Below are 16,409 nucleotides of genomic sequence, written 5' to 3' on the forward strand. Positions count from 1 at the left end.
ATTTACGTATTTTAATTAATGTCATATAGCCAACGCCACTGTAAAGACTATTTGGAACTATATTGATATTTATATAGTTATTTATTTAAGGTGGGAAATGCTTTATAGCTAAATGTCTTCTGAACATTTAATTTGTATTCAAACATTTCTTCAAAGTATATTAATTATTAATTTATTAATTATGCAAAATAAATATTATGATAATGGTGTGTAATTTTTGTTGAGATCAGTATAGATTTCACGTGAAGATAAAAATAGATTGTGTACAACATGAAAAAATAATAATATTCTTCTAAACCACTAAAACGAAGGGCGGGTAAGCTTTCTTTCGTTCAAAAGTATTATTTTATGTTTATTTTTATTAGTGTTATGTGCACGATGTCTTACAATGTCCAGAAAAAAAAAATTATAATCGTCATAATGTTACGCTTGCGCATTCACTACGTTTTTCGTTATGGTAGGTCGTTTTGGCAATAATAGTTTTAGGCCACATATAGTTCCAAACGTCAAAGCGCTGATCTAAATTTGCGTGTGCGCTAGGTCAGTAACGTCTCATAGTGTCGTGTGGTAGATTTCCAGATAACGCCTGGCTCAACGGATAAAACTGCGGCTGTTCCGATTCCGACTACGCCTTGGGCCCTGACCCGCCCCACTACGCCATGTCTAAAGCGCGGCCCAGCAACACACGTCTTCATTGCAAACATACTAATTATTAATATCAATCTCATTTACCCCTTTATTTGTGATGTCAAATATGTACCACTATTGCGTTTGTTTGGCTTCGGTATGTGGTTCAAAATGTTCTGAAAATGCATACGTATATAAAATATAAAAACATATATAAGCTTACAGTTAATTTTTTAAATACTAGAATAATATATTTTTTTTTCTATGTAAGATTTGTTTTTAACATTTTACACATTTAAGAAGTAATATTATTTGTTTGACGAAGTACTACTTTTTTTTTAAAGTTGGTACTGTATATCTGTCGAATCTAAAATGTGAATTTAATTTTCCCTCCGTTCAAATGGCATTCGCACAAACATATCACTGTATTATATTTAATTCAATTTTTCTTTAAATAGGCATTGGATTTGTTTCGGTGGCGTGTGATATGGGCGGTTGTTTCGTGGGGGTGGCCCGCCGAGCTATCCCCACTCCGGGGCCGTTGGCGAGGTCGGTGATCGCTGGAGCAGCCTTGAGCGGGCTCCACGTGGTGGCGTACTGCTCAGGTTTAACCCCGCCATGCTGTAGGGATAGGCGGGTCGCGGCGAAAACTCTCGCCTGCGCCTGACGCCACACGGACTTGCGAGCAGCAGCATCGCTCCACTGGCATCTAGTAAGGGAGTATTTGGGCAGAGGGCAACACAACGGGGATTGAGCTTATTGTTATACACTGCGCCACGGACAATATTTTCAAGAAAATGGTGTGCATTCAAGTACGTATTCTTTTAATTACTTGTGTAAATCAGTATTGTTAAACAGTGTTACGTGAGTATTGTTGTAGCTGTGTAACTAAATATTTTTTGCTGACATAATGCTTTTCACGCTTTAGTTTGACATATGTAATTATTTGTAACGAATTATTAGTTTATTTACTTAATGACATACCGTATTATAATTTTGAGCCCACAAGCTTGTAAATATGTTAAGTCAAACTGAGGATACGCTATTTTAAAAAAAAAGTGTTTAATTAAATTTCGTGCGTGTAATATCGTTTTACTATTATTATTATTTGGTGGAATCGCTGTAACAGAAAGCGTAAATATTTTTTTTTGATCGGAAAGTAGTCGTGGTGACTCGGCTCAACAAAGTAGCATTGCGCTAGGTCCGGTTCGTATGCCATGTTGTCACTTTCACATGCCAAATACCTGCTTTAGACTCCACACGTACATCTGGACAATTAGTTAAGCTACATAAACTACATAATTATCGGAAACCTTAAGTCTAAGAATTATATAAATTAATATTTAATCATACTTTGCGCAAGTTTGTTTTAAATGTACGAGGAAAAAAAATTAATATATTTTAGTTTTGCTGTACTTCTTGCGTGAAATAATTTCAATTAAATTGTTATTTAATGTTTTAAATTGAAAATATAGTATTGTTGATTTTCTATAAATGTTATTAGTAACAGTTTGGCAATATGTGTTTGTATGAATTTATTTTATTACTTTCTGATATTTAAAATTTTTGAAACGCATTTGAAAGATTTTTTAAAATGTAATTGCTAATTTTTATGTCTCCGTTTGTATAACTTGGCGGTTGGCCCTCCCCATGACCACAACACACTACACCCCCCTTTTTTTTCATTTACCTCTCGTTTTTATAAATTATTAGGTGACCTAGTTTAGGCAGTCATGCATATTATAATTATTACCGTGTCTGCGTTGGTTAACTACATGGATAATGTAATGCATTGTAGTGACAAAGATTGCGAATTGCACGAGTGAGCTGTGCTATGCAGAACTTAGTTTGAGATCGAAAGAACAAATATACATATATTATGTATATATAATTTCCTGTCGGCCATCTCTGCTGTATTCATCGACTGAAATTTTTATTTCCGTTTATGCTATGCGTAAATAACGAATTTAGAAATAAAATAGTTTATGGTCTTGACAAACTTTACTAAGAAAACTATTTAGCCAAGCAATTGAAACTCTTATTAAAATATTTTTACGGTGAATTATATATTTTACGGATACTTTTATCCATTTTAATATGGTAATTTTTTTTACTATACTAAACTAGTAAATCACAAATCACGGAACTGATCTATTACGCATTAAATTAAAACATTGTTACGTAAGACAACTGAGGGTATTATTTTTCACTTTGTGGCAATTTGGTTAAAATGTAACGAATTACCGTGGGGTAGGTCCGTGCCGTTTTGTTTTCGCATCGCGGAGCGGCGGACATGTTGTCATTGTTCATTCATTCGACGGCAGAACATTATCAATGCCTAGGAACGCATTATAGCATTGCAACGGTGAAATATTCTCGGAAGTAGGTGTAAACAAATGTGGTGTCCCACAAGGGTCTATTCTTGGTCCATTGCTTTTTATCTTGTATATAAATGACTTGCCTTGTTATATAGCTGATAAAGCTAATGCAGTTCTCTTTGCTGATGATACCAGCATACTTTTCACTCAAGCTAACCATCAGACTCTAACTAACAATATACATGAAACGCTTCGCAACTTAAAAATATGGTTCGAAGCAAACAAATTAACATTAAATCTAGAAAAAACAGCATTTCTTAAATTTAACACAAGCTACGTGCAGAATAATGACTTGCAAGTTAATTACAGAGCTACAGTCATAAAGGGATGCATGAATACCAAATTCTTAGGTCTTCATTTAGATAGTTGTTTGAATGGGAACACACACATACACAACATTATACCTAAACTAAATGCAGCCTGCTTTTCATTACGTACTTTGGCTCATTATATGAACCTAGAGTCACTTAAGCAAGTATACTATGCATACTTTCATTCAATAATGTCATTTGGTATAATTTTCTGGGCACAATCTTCCCATAGCAAGCACATTTTCATTATACAGAAGAGATTCATCAGAATTATGACGGGAGCAAAAAAACTGGACTCTTGCAGACCATTATTCAAAAAACTTAACATTCTTACTTTTCCTTCACAATATATATATTCTACAATTAAATTTGTAGTAAAGAATTTTGACTACTTTTTAAAAAGCTCAGATGTGCACACATACAATACCAGAAATAGAAATGACCTCCACTTGCCACTTAACAGACTCAAGCTAAGTCAGAAGGGTGCAATTTTCTCAGGCATAAAACTATTTAATAAGTTACCTGAGAGTCTGAAAGAGCTAAGCAAACAAAATAATAAAAAATTCCAGAAGAACCTTAAAATATTTCTTTTATCTCAGACATTCTATACAGTGGATGAATTTCTCACATACTAACTGTTTGACATTTTATTCTACTTCTTGTAATACAATAATTTTTATCTCACATTTGATATTTAGTATTGTATAATATAATAAGAAAATCCACTATTAAAAAATAAATAAATCTGTCAAATATAATAAAGTCTCAAGCTAAATGTATATGTGAAATGGTGTCTAAATATGTAATCAAATACTATACATACTTTTGTTATTCTTTTGTACATAGATTACTGTATTTATGTATTGCTGTGGGTTTATGATCTTAGATATGTTATTTTTTAATGTATATAAAACTGACATGTTCCATATCCCAGAACTCCAGCAGTTTGTAAGGGGTCTACGGAATGAAATGAATAAATAAATAAATAAAATAAATTGCTATATAGCCTATTGGTAGAATCTGTTGCACACTATAACTCAGTGATAAGGTGATACTTGCAATACTACAAAATCAGTCTAGAAGAATACTTGTTCACATCTAACCTATAATACCTAATATAAAATTAATTTAAAAACTAATTTATTATAAACAATCCTAACTTTAATGTAGTTTTTACTAAACCATATTTTAAGACTTAATATTTTCTTTTTTTTAATTCTACGTGTTTTTTTTAATTCTACGTGTTGCCTGTATATTTCTACGGTTGGCTTAATCATGGCCATATAGATAGGTCTGGTAGTGGAAGTAATAAAGACATAAGATATTTTATATGTTAGTTTAAACTTCATAAAAACCTCAAAATTGTTATTACTTTTAAATATGGGAAACCAATATTAATTTTCCACGTGTTGCACATGTTGAAACGTGTCAAAATGAAGACAACATGGCGTAGTATAAGTGACTGGCATGCTAGCTGCAAATATTCTCATTCAGTGATAGGAATTTTTGTGAAATATGCGTGAAATTTATATGTATTGTGTGTGTTATGCCACAAGGATAGGATATGCTTTTCTTCCATCCCCATCGTATATCAGCTAAATAAAATGTAACAAAGCCCTAGAAAAAAAAAATTGCAGCGCTACTATTCCACATGCGAACGAAAAGGTCCTTAGTTTTCTCATAGAGAATTTACACACATTTTGGCCATTTGTTGTATATCTACATACATGGATAGCATTTACCATATAGTTTATGAATAACACACATAATTTTTAGACTTGAGACTTTTTTTTTTTGTAAATTAAAAGAGTGACAAAACTGCATTTATGTTTTCCAAGTTTGCGATCTTGAAGAACAACTATTAAGGAAAAAACGCAGAGATCCAATAACATTGTGTGTTAACTCTATACTAATGTTTTATTTACTCTATGATTCTTCGTCCGCTTAGGGAAGCTTACGGCGGCTTGAGGATAACGGCGCTAGCAATAAGCACACCCAGTCTTAACTTTGTTTTAAATGGGAGTTTCGTATATAGTGTAATATTATTCGTAATTCTGTTTGTCCAAAAGTTGGGTATTAGGTTGCAATATTATATTTTGTGTTACGTTGGACGTCATTGTCTGAGTACTACCAATGAATGAGCTACTGTATGTAGGTAGTACTGACTATAGTAACATAGAAACTAAAGTCTTGTTCTAAGCACGGTATAACATTTGTTACCTAGACCTAGGCCTGTGACTTAAGAAAATAATGTTATACCTTAAAACTTAATTTTTATCATAGCAGCATTTATGTGTAAAAGATACATCACAAAGATGTCAAATGTTCAACCAGTTGATAACTGAAAAGGCATAAACAACCAATATATAAATTTTGTTACATCGAAACATTTTTTACAGAAATTAATTTAGGAGGTTTTCGTACTAAGAGGAGTGCCTATAGAATGCTGTCTCACAAATGGCAACAAAACTTTGTGAGCCATAAGTAAACAGTCCCGCCGTAACGAAATAAAATAACTTTATGGCTTCACATTTGCGCGCGGTATCACGGAAACAAACGTTAACGAATTTCATTTTTGTTTTTCAGTGGCAAGTAAATGCAAATGAAGGCTTCTGATGTGATGATTACATCAAGTTCCGTATTTTATCATTTAATGTGATAAAGGCGTTCCAGCTTTGTCGAATTGTATTTGATTTCGATGTTTGTTTAGGAATCTGTGTGTATGTAGGGATTTTTTCTACAACTATTATAAAATAATTTTTCTTACTCGACGTTTGGAATGCTGTTTCTTTGGCATACTAATAAGGCAATGTCTAGCTTGTACTTCTGGTTCTGTATATGTTTTTACATTGTGGAAATACGGTGTGCACTTAAACAACCTGCGTGGTATCGTAATTGAATAAAACACGTGTTAAACCACATCAATTAACGCAACTAAGCACCTTATATAAAACTCGACAGAGGGCGCGCTAACAAGGCCTGAACCTCAGTTTCTCAATGAATGGGTGCAGCGAGTCGACTGTGGATCGATACAGCGTCGAGCGCTCGATACCTCGCGGCTAACATCGATGGTCGCCGTAGTCGATCGCCGCGTGACACATTTCACATACGTGCTACCAGTGTAACCAGATGAAACTTCACTGCAGGCCTAACCAGTGATTTTATTTGCTTCGGGGATTAGTTGATAGCTATGTTTCTTAGTTCTTTAAAAAGCCAAATGCTTTATGACGTTTTCACTGAAAAAAAGAAGAATAAAAAAATGGATTTTAATGAACTATCTTATGCTTCTGGGTTTAAATATTTCATTCCAATTTAAATTACTGGTGATTAAAATCTCGTACGTATATCAATTTAATAAGCTCTCTGGCTTTTGTAGTTAAAAATATACATATAATGTATAAATTTGTTATTTTTAATGTAATTTTTCATGTCGTAAATCGTTGAGGTTTTTCGTACTGTAGTAGTGGTCGAGTGGGTAGACACTCGTCTCCCGCCAAGGCACAGTGATTCGATCCCAAGTGGGAGACGTGGCGGACGTTGCCGTGGCCCGTGGGTGTCTTCGGGGTACTCCCATCTCCTCTACGACTTCATTCCATCTCACTTCATGCATTCTTCAGGCTGGCCGGAACTACAGGCCTGTCCATCCATGTAGACCCTGTCTCATGAGGGAAACTGCATGTCTATTTTCATTTTGAGTATGTCTAATACCTAAGTCCTGTAAGCTTCAGATACATTTTTAAGAATCTCAGAAACAACTGTTTTATTTATATTTAAACAAATGAACTCGCCAATGAGAGTCACACAAATGAGAAAATCAGACAACATTTGTAAACAGGACAAAAATTATATTGTGTCTATTGGTTGTTATCAGAAATAACTACATGCCAATTATAGTTACCGTGATTCCATGAAAAATTTCCCAGCAACACAGTTTTTATACTTAGCTGGAATCAATCGATCCAAGAATGAATTGAACTATAAACTATCATACAAGAATCTCAGGCAAAGTACTTGTGAAACACTTTCATTGAAACAATTCTTGCTGGCCAGTCACTCTTTAAGGACATGTAAGTCAATAGCCTCTAATAATGTTCGCAAGCTTTCACGGCCATTGCCTGAAGTATCTTGGCTTCTGGATTGTAGCCGTGTCCTTGGCAAATAATTCACCAACGTTTCGGTCGACATTGCAATCGCCATCATCAGGGACCAGTTACATATGTGATGATGGCGACTGCAATGTCGACCAAAACGTTGGTGAATTATTTGCCAAGGACACGGCTACAACCCAGAAGCCAAGCTACTTAATAGCCTCTAAAGTCAGAAGGCAATAAGCTTTTGTCACAAATGTTTGTTGTGATACTTAGGAAACTTTGAATAAAATAGAAAAAAAAATATATATATATTACTCATCCACAATTCTGTTCACACCTTTTACATTTCACAAGATCTCGTAGTACAGCATAAGCACTGTTGTGCACACTGGCTCTTCATCAGGACGGTGTGCGGCACCTTTTCTCTGATCTAAAACTGCATGAAGTGTGGGCTTAAAGATGTTATCCGACATTGTCTCCATCGTGATTGTTTATTTGTTTACCAAGGGATTGACTTGACTTAGATAGACTAAGTAACTGGCGTGATGTAGTGTCATTTTGTTGAGCATTACAGGCTTGTTAGTGTGACTACTTGAACTCGGGTTTGGTATGAGTCGCTCCAAAGAAGCTCTTGAGACACATGCATGGGTAATTAGCCCATATTGCGCAAGTTCAGGCAATCACGCAGACACAAGCTCAGGCATATCATCATGTGGTCGTGTTAATGTGAAAAAAAAATTACATGTGTTAGTAAGCTATTGGCCGCTCTAAATACCGAAACTGCTGCATTCTATGAGTCGCTAAAAGTCAGGGCCCAGCAAATTTACTGTCGTTATAAATTACCTAAGTAGTATATGTTGGCCGGTTCGAGCCCTGGATTCTGGTTGTGGAGCAGAAACCGATGTCCATCTTAGATTGCCACGTCACGGCGGCCATATTGGGTGACCATTGTCCTTGATTTTGGCCTTCAAAATTTGCCAAAAATTTAAAAAAAGACTTAAAATTTGTTGAAAATCCGCCAAAATATGCAGGTTTTAGAAAAAAATTTCCACCAAAAATCTAAAAAAAATCAGAATATTCCTTCCCCTCCACCCCCCTCTATTTTGAGGAAAATTTTCCGTTTTGAGAGAAAATTTCCCGTTTTAGTCCTCAAAAATGTCAACAGCATGAAAATTCTCATGAGCAAGCCTCACTAAGCCGCCGAGTTAATGACCTCAACCATTAGGATGGCATGGCCGCCATTTTGAATTGTTACATAACCGTTGCAATTTTTATTATGGTCGCCATCTTGAAAATCCATATTTTTTATGCTAGAAAATCGGGAAAAATTAATAAATAAAATTTTAATAAAAACCCTCCGCCATATTGGATTATGACCACACGTCCGCCATCATGAAAATCCGTAAACATTAAGCTATAAATTCGGGAAAATTTTTAAAATAAAAATTAATTAATACAATTTTAATAAAAACATTTCACCACCTTTGATTATGATGTCTCGTCTGCCATCTTAAAAATTTGTAATTTTCATACAAAAATAGGAAAAGATATATAATTTAAAAATTAATTAATTTTCAATTAAAATACTTGCTTACATAATGGAGCCTTCGGTTCGAACCTGGTGAGGGCAAAAATAAATATGGCAACGGATCCTTCATTCCCGGAAGCCACTGACAGACTGACCTCCCACCACTAATGCCAAGGTATATATATCACCAGCTAGTATGACGACATTTACGCTATCTCGTTTTCGTCTGCTTGAGACCACCATCTTGGATTTGACATTGTTTTTGTCTGCTAGAGGACTCGACCGCCATATTAGTTTAATTTCAATCACTAGAGTACAAATATTATTATTTATTGCCAGGGCCCATGCCATCTTTTCGGCCATCTTGGAAATCTATATTTATTAAGCTAGATATTCGGAAAAAATTCCAAAATTCATAAAAACCTCAGCAATTAATTGATTTATTAGATCAATTACAGTAATAGATTCTATCCTTACTCAATCCAAGAAAGACAATTTTTGGTAAAAAAATTTTTTTAAATAAAATATGGTGGAAAGACCTAAAAGCAGCTAAGGTACCTAGTCTACCAGCATCCAGTAAACCGTCGATGACATATTGGCCATCATCTTGGAATTTCGTAATAATTATCTTAGAAATTCGGCAAAAAAAAAGTGTTTTTAAAAGGCCCTGCATTAAGGCGTACAAAAGGAACACAAAGGAGGGTGAAACTCAAAAATCTAGACTTGCCGAACATATCTGAGACAATAGCCATAGGATACTCTGGGAAAATGCTGCACCACTCATAAAGGAAGAACACCCAATTAAAAGGAAACTTAAGGAATCAGCATTTATTGTCAGCAATAGCAATATTATTAATCTACAAAGCATTGAATTATAAATATATGGATACCTTTAATTTAAAAAGAAACCAATTTACTACACAACTCAGCTGCAACCAACCTTCACAGCAATACATCAGCCAATTTTGTGCGCGGCCAATAGGGATAGCCCTCGCCTGCCACACATATAAACCCATAGTTAGCCAATGTCCACTATCAGTCTGTTTGTGCCTGAAGACGGGAACAGATGTCAGTTGCCGAAACGTCACAACTGTTGTCACTGGAAACCTTCTGTGTTCGTCATTGCTATCGTCGTCGTGCTGTCCGTAGTACTTGTTTATCTTCATCGTTGTGTTTATATGTTTGCTGCGTTGTCCAGGTTTGTTGTCTGCATTTATTGTCTCGTAGCCTACTGTGTTCGTCTATGTTGTTATATTATTTTTCATGACTAAGTTCTTTCAACGTAATTCTGCTGCTGCCTGATATTTAGAGGCTTAACATTTTTTCCCGTGCTGTCGTTATGTTGTCCATAGTTTAGTTTAGTTTCAGCGTTGGTTCCGTTTATCAGGCATTATCTGATTCAGTCTTTATTTCTATGAATTTTTCATCTGCATATTATTATTTTTTGATTTTCGGAACCTTTCCATGACAAACAAGGCAAAACTGCAATGGTTTATGAAAAGAAAAAGCTGCATTAAACGCCTCTTAGAACACTACTTCTCCTCATGCCGCAACTCCCACCACCATATTGCTCGCAGCATGTGCTTTGCCTCTTGTTACCAGCAACACGAGCATCACTCATCTTCTTTATGCTACTCCAGACACTATACTGCTCACAGCATGTACATTGCCTCTTGTAACATATCATTAAATCACAAAATTAAAATAATAAAATAATAAATATAAAATAACAAAAACTAATAAAAATTTATTAAAATAGCATCTGTCAGACTGTTAACTACTTATTTGTTGAGCAAGGATAGAGTTCTAGTACAGGCCAGATTTTTTTTGTAATTATTTATTCATTTAAAAAAAAAAATTTTTTTTTTCTTGTTATTTTTTATATTAATTAAAACGTGCGTTAGTTTTCTCCGTGTGCTCCTGATTATTCCTGCCTATATATTTATGGTATTATCCTTCGTATGCTACTTATTATTCCTGGCGAAACTTTTGCTGATGTTCTCCGAATGCTTTTGGTTATTTCAGAGAAATCGAGATATGTACAAAACATTTATTTTACTTAATGATTCACGCCATTTAATACATACTAACATTTAAATTTTGTATTTCTGCTATCAATTTATCACTAAATATTTTTTATCAGCTGAAATTCAAACAAAAAACATCTATTACTCAGTCAAATAATATGCCTTGAGACAGCTAGGGAGCACTATCATGCAACTTCCTTCTCCTTGATGTCTAACAAAGCCTTCCTTCTCTTGCGATCGTTAGTGAGCATCCCGCATCCCACATAAAATAAATAAATAATTTTTACCTCAACACAACATGTGGGAAAATCTGTTAGAAAGAAACGTGACTACTTAGAACAAGTTCTTTTACATGAGATAAATTAACTCTCGCAGCTGAATGGAGTCAAAGACAGTTAGAGCCAAATAGTCCTGTAGCCTTGTAGACTTATGCCATGTAGCCATGTAGCCTCGTAGCCTCGTAGACTTGTAGCCTCGTAGACTTGTAGCCTCGTAGACTTGTAGCCTCGTAGACTTGTAGCCTAATAGCCTTGTAGCCTCGTAGCCAATTAAAGCCTTGTAGTCCTATAGTCTCGTAGCTTCGTAGCCTCCTAGTCCAGTAGCCAAATAGCAGCTAGGCCTAAGACAGCTGGAGACGAAGACAGCTGGAGCCAGTTTTGACGCAATTGACTTTTGTAGCGAAATACTGTTGGAGTAAAAGACTGCTGTAGGCAATGACTTTTGGAGCCAAAAGACAGTCAAAAACTCTTGGAGCCATAGACTGATGGAACCAAAAACTGTTGGAGACAATGACTTTTGAAACCAAAAGATTGTTGGAGCAATAGACTGTTGAAAGCATTATATCCTATTGTAAATTGGTGACCGCATCCTACTGATTTGAATGAATGTGCTCATGTACGTCCTTTTCGGTAAATGTACGTAGTCAAGTCTGTATTCTCGTATCTTACTGCTGAGAATGTATCGTTTTCGTAGATTGTGCTTCCAATTGTGCTTCCTTTTCGTTGATCGTGCTTCCAATTGTGCTTCCTTTTCGTTGAGTGTGCTTAATTTTTCGTTGTTTGTGCTTTCTCTTTGTCGAATGTACTTCCGATTGAGCTTCCAATTGTCCTTTCTTTTAGTCAAATGCGTGTCCTATGTGTTTGTGTGTGTTGTGTGTGTTCATTGTGTATACCGTGTGTCTACTGCATGCTATTTTATGTGTACTGTGTGTCCATTGCGTGTCCAGTGTGTGTACTGTGTGTACTGTGTCCAATGTGTGTACTGTGTCCAGTGTGTGTACTGTGTATCCAGTGTGTGTACTGTGTATCCAGTGTGTGTACTGTGTATCCAGTGTGTACTGTGTGTCCATTGCGTGTCCATTGCGTGTCCAGTGTGTGTACTGTGTCCAATGTGTGTACTGTGTCCAATGTGTGTACTGTGTCCAGTGTCTGTACTGTGTATCCAGTGTGTGTACAGTGTATCCAGTGTGTGTACTGTGTATCCAGTGTGTACTGTGTGAACAGTGTGCTTTTACTGTAATGTCCAGTGTGTTATTTTGTTTTGTTGTATGTGTGTTGCTGCCCTTAATTGTGCGTAGTCAGATCTGTAGTCACTCTGAATATTTACAGGTTCAAAACCTCTTGTTCTTGATAAAACATTTTTCAGGGATTCTTGGTCCTTTAGCAAGCGTAAAACATGTTCCGTTGGTCTAATTGATTGAAAATGATTTCATCGATACTTTAAATCTGACAGTTCGAAGACTTTTTCTTGACTGCTTGAAATATTTTATATTAGCTATCGATGAAGAATGTCATGAGGTTCGGAAATGTCTGGTGTCTACGTCCGACATTGTTCATGACCTGCTCTCGTGGTCCGAAGACACTTGGCTATACGTATAGCACTGTACATGAACGGGTTGAAATGTATTTCATGCATCGAAAAATAGTAAATAAGTAAAAAAACAGACTGCTACTGATTACAGTCACCAGTCTAAAACTGTCCACGTATATATCAGTGCTCCTTGGCAACTCCCAGGTTGTTTCGTAATTTAGACCACACATGTTCAGAAGATGAAAATGTATTTCAATGGATGCCGAACTTGCTGGGCAGCTAAGCAAATTAAAAAAAAAAAAACTTACGCATATTGGGTGCTTTTCTTCTCATTTTATTGATTTTTTTTTCATACAAGAGATAAGCAAACTCTAATTCACATTTCATTCCACACAGAGCTGAAAATTTTTGGCAGGACTACATTCTCTTTTGACAACTAAATTTTTATTAAACTAACAAAATGGCAACTGCCAATCGATAGTCTAGTTTACTGCTAGAAATTCGTTTTTTTTTTAATTTTTATTATATTTGGTTTTTATAATTATATTGTCAACTGTCAGTCAACCAAGAAAATTTCATATGAACTGGAGGAGACAATTAAATTTAACCATCGTAGGACAATAATAAAAAAAATATATAATCAACCCGTTATAAGTTCACACAGATAATAGATAAATAATACTTCATTTATAAAAATCTAAGAGTTTAGACACCTAAATAGAAGGTTTTCGATAGGATTAATATATTTTAACAAATATATAGTTTTTAAAAATATTATTTTCAGAAATCCCCAACAAAATGCAGAATTCATGAAAAAATAACATGTAAGGCAAAAAAACCTGGTTTTATTGAAAAAAATGGTTTTAATAGAAACAGAAAAAACCCACATGAGTTAAGTTTTTTTTATAAAAAAGTAGAGTAATTTTCCAACCCTGATTTATAAGTATTTTATGTATGTGAAAATAACCCTTAGTTTTCTATGTAGCATTATTTGAGAAATACTTAAGTAAAATATATTTTATTTGACTATAAAATATAATTAATTTCACTTATATCATAAATGGTGTATGTAGGCCTACGTAATACAATAAATTTATACTTTTTAAAATTATTAAAGTTTATGAAATTAATGTATTTTCTGCGCATTTACATCATTTTAAAAGTTCATATCTCTCTGTTTCAATTTTTAGTGGCCATAATCCATCTAAGAGTTGCGGACCATTAATCAGGCGTTGACACCAATTTCGTTTGTGGTTGTGTGTGCGCATAAAAAATGATTTTACAAATATTTGTGTGTGAATTTTATGTGATATTGCACAATTTATTTGGTGAATTGTGGGTACATCGCAATTTTTTTTTCTGCGAAAGATAGTGCAATCACGAGCCATGCTAAGAATTCGTAAGACTAAGAAGTGAGGTTCGTTGTGTAATTTTAATGGTATTTTGAATAGATTTCGGTTGTGAATTTTCCGAAATGCCTAGGTTTTTTTTTAGTGAATTTATGTTGTGTGTTAAAAAAATAAAAACCATAATCGGTACTGTTAACTGAGACCCAGGGTTATTATTGCTTGGAGCGGCTTTTCCGTGAAGTAAAAAATTAGTGAACACATATTTTGAGTTACTATTAATGCAGCTTGGTTGTGAAATATTTGTTAGTGGACAGGGAAACAATTCCAGGAAAATTGTGGAGTAAAAACCTTAAAGTCGCCTCGAGAAAATAGAAAAAAAAAAAGAAGTTTTGCGTAAAGTTTAATACTTTAACAACTTGTGTACGTGTTATTTATGTAACAGACTTGACCTTAACAAACTTTCACTTTGGTAGTGATCATCTAAAATTGCTAACATGTAATTTCTTAGAAAATAAACTACAAAATATATCTTCACAGAAAATTAACACAACCGTCAATGTAAAATGCCATAAACATCACAATTTTCTAAATCACTTTTGGATTAAATATATAAAATAAATATAAATTGGTTTTAAGTTTTGAGGCTTTTCGTAAAAACAGTATTTACAATCCAACAATAGTTTTCTAGAACACTACATACGTTCCTCTTTTTACCCTAAAAAGAGCGTGTCAAAATTCCTACTTTTTAATGAGAAATTACCATTAATAACTTACATTAGGTAGCCTATGCAGTGACGAGGCCGTCGCCATGTTGTGCTTAATTAGCGTATCTGAGACTGTTTACTTGATACTAGCTGCAACATGATCTTGTGGTTCTCCTGAGATCCTTATAAATATAGCGTAGCCGATACTGTTTTCTAAAAGACAGTGAAGCAAATACTTTACGCCAGGGCCAAGACTGTTTTCAGCCTAATTGTACTGATTGTGCCCTAGCTTCGGCTACGCTGTATTCCTAGGAATCTCCGGAGAAACACACGATTGTGTTGCAGTTAGTATCACATAAACAGTAGGGCGGCGATGACAATCAGGCCAATCTCTCTTGGAAAACAGTCTTGGCTGCGTTAAAATAACAAGAAATATATTTACGTCACTATTAAAAGCGCACACAATTAAGCCAAGTCTCGACTACGCTAACAAAAAATAAAGCACAACATGGCGACGGCCTCGTAATCGCACAGGCTCTCCAATGTAACCAATAAACGATAATTTCTCAGAAACCAGTATGAATTTTGAAACGCTCTTTTCAGAGTAAATAGAGGAATGTCTTTAGTGTTGAAAAACATCTTTCGAAATTTTATTATTTTTTACAGGAAAAACGTTAGACTTGAAATTTATTATAAATATAATAAAATTCACACAATGTATTTCTTAAAATCATTACACAAGGCACAGTTACCTACCATGACCTCTGTCACATCCAACGAAAGACGAAAATAATTGTTAAATGTTTACGTTATAACTAACAAAAATCTGCATGGTATAAATAAAAAATAGAAAAATTTTAAACACTTAAAATTTCTCATATCAAAACATGTCAATATTAACGAGCACAGTTTTATTATATGATTTCAATTTCTGATTATACATATTAATAATTATATTCTAATCAATTGGAAATCAGTTTTCAACAATATTTTTCTTATACGTAAACGTTATTTACCGTTTTCAACATGGCTTAATGTGACACTTATATAACCTGACTACTCGAAAATCTCTCTCTCAGAAGGAAAAAAAAAAACTTGCAATATCGCAATTCTCTTTTATAGACTCATCAATCTTAATCAATTGTAATAAAATATACCATTTTCAGAAATCAAAATTTTTTATTTTTACCTCGGAAAATCAGCTCTATTTATTAATTACCCCACGCAGTTAAATTTATAAAAATTACTGCATATACGATTACTTCATTTTACAAGCGACAAAATTTATTTTAAAACATGTGGCATTTTCAGTAATGTAAGCTATGAATGAATGAATGTATGTATGGATGTATGTAAATGTAAGCATAGTGAATTGTAATTTGAACGAGTTTCACACTATTAATTTTTCACTTCTATTTCTGTGTTACGCAAAGACGTAGATGTAACAGTTGCGCCTGTAACGAAAGGTCTTAATAAAATACGTGGCATGTAAAGCAAAGTTAACACAGTATTGCAACCTGCAGTGGCGTGTGTATGCGCGGCCTACCTGAGCGACACTTCCAAGCCTGCTGAGCACTGCGCTAAC

The 16,409-nt window shown here is 34.5% G+C and overlaps 1 protein-coding gene across 1 annotated transcript in view; it reads left to right on the forward strand.

Annotated features, from left to right (window-relative positions):
* Nucleotides 1-1,272: 1,272 nt before the first annotated feature.
* The window catches only part of LOC134530749 (Krueppel homolog 1-like), a 42,532-nt gene continuing 27,395 nt past the window's right edge, over nucleotides 1,273-16,409 (forward strand). The window contains exon 1 of the mRNA XM_063365879.1: nucleotides 1,273-1,439. The gene's annotated coding sequence lies outside the window, so the exon portion shown is untranslated. The remainder of the gene's footprint in view (nucleotides 1,440-16,409) is intronic.

The sequence above is a fragment of the Bacillus rossius genome, chromosome 1 (genome assembly GCF_032445375.1).
Source record: "Bacillus rossius redtenbacheri isolate Brsri chromosome 1, Brsri_v3, whole genome shotgun sequence".
In the NCBI taxonomy this organism is placed as follows: Eukaryota; Metazoa; Arthropoda; class Insecta; order Phasmatodea; family Bacillidae; genus Bacillus; species Bacillus rossius.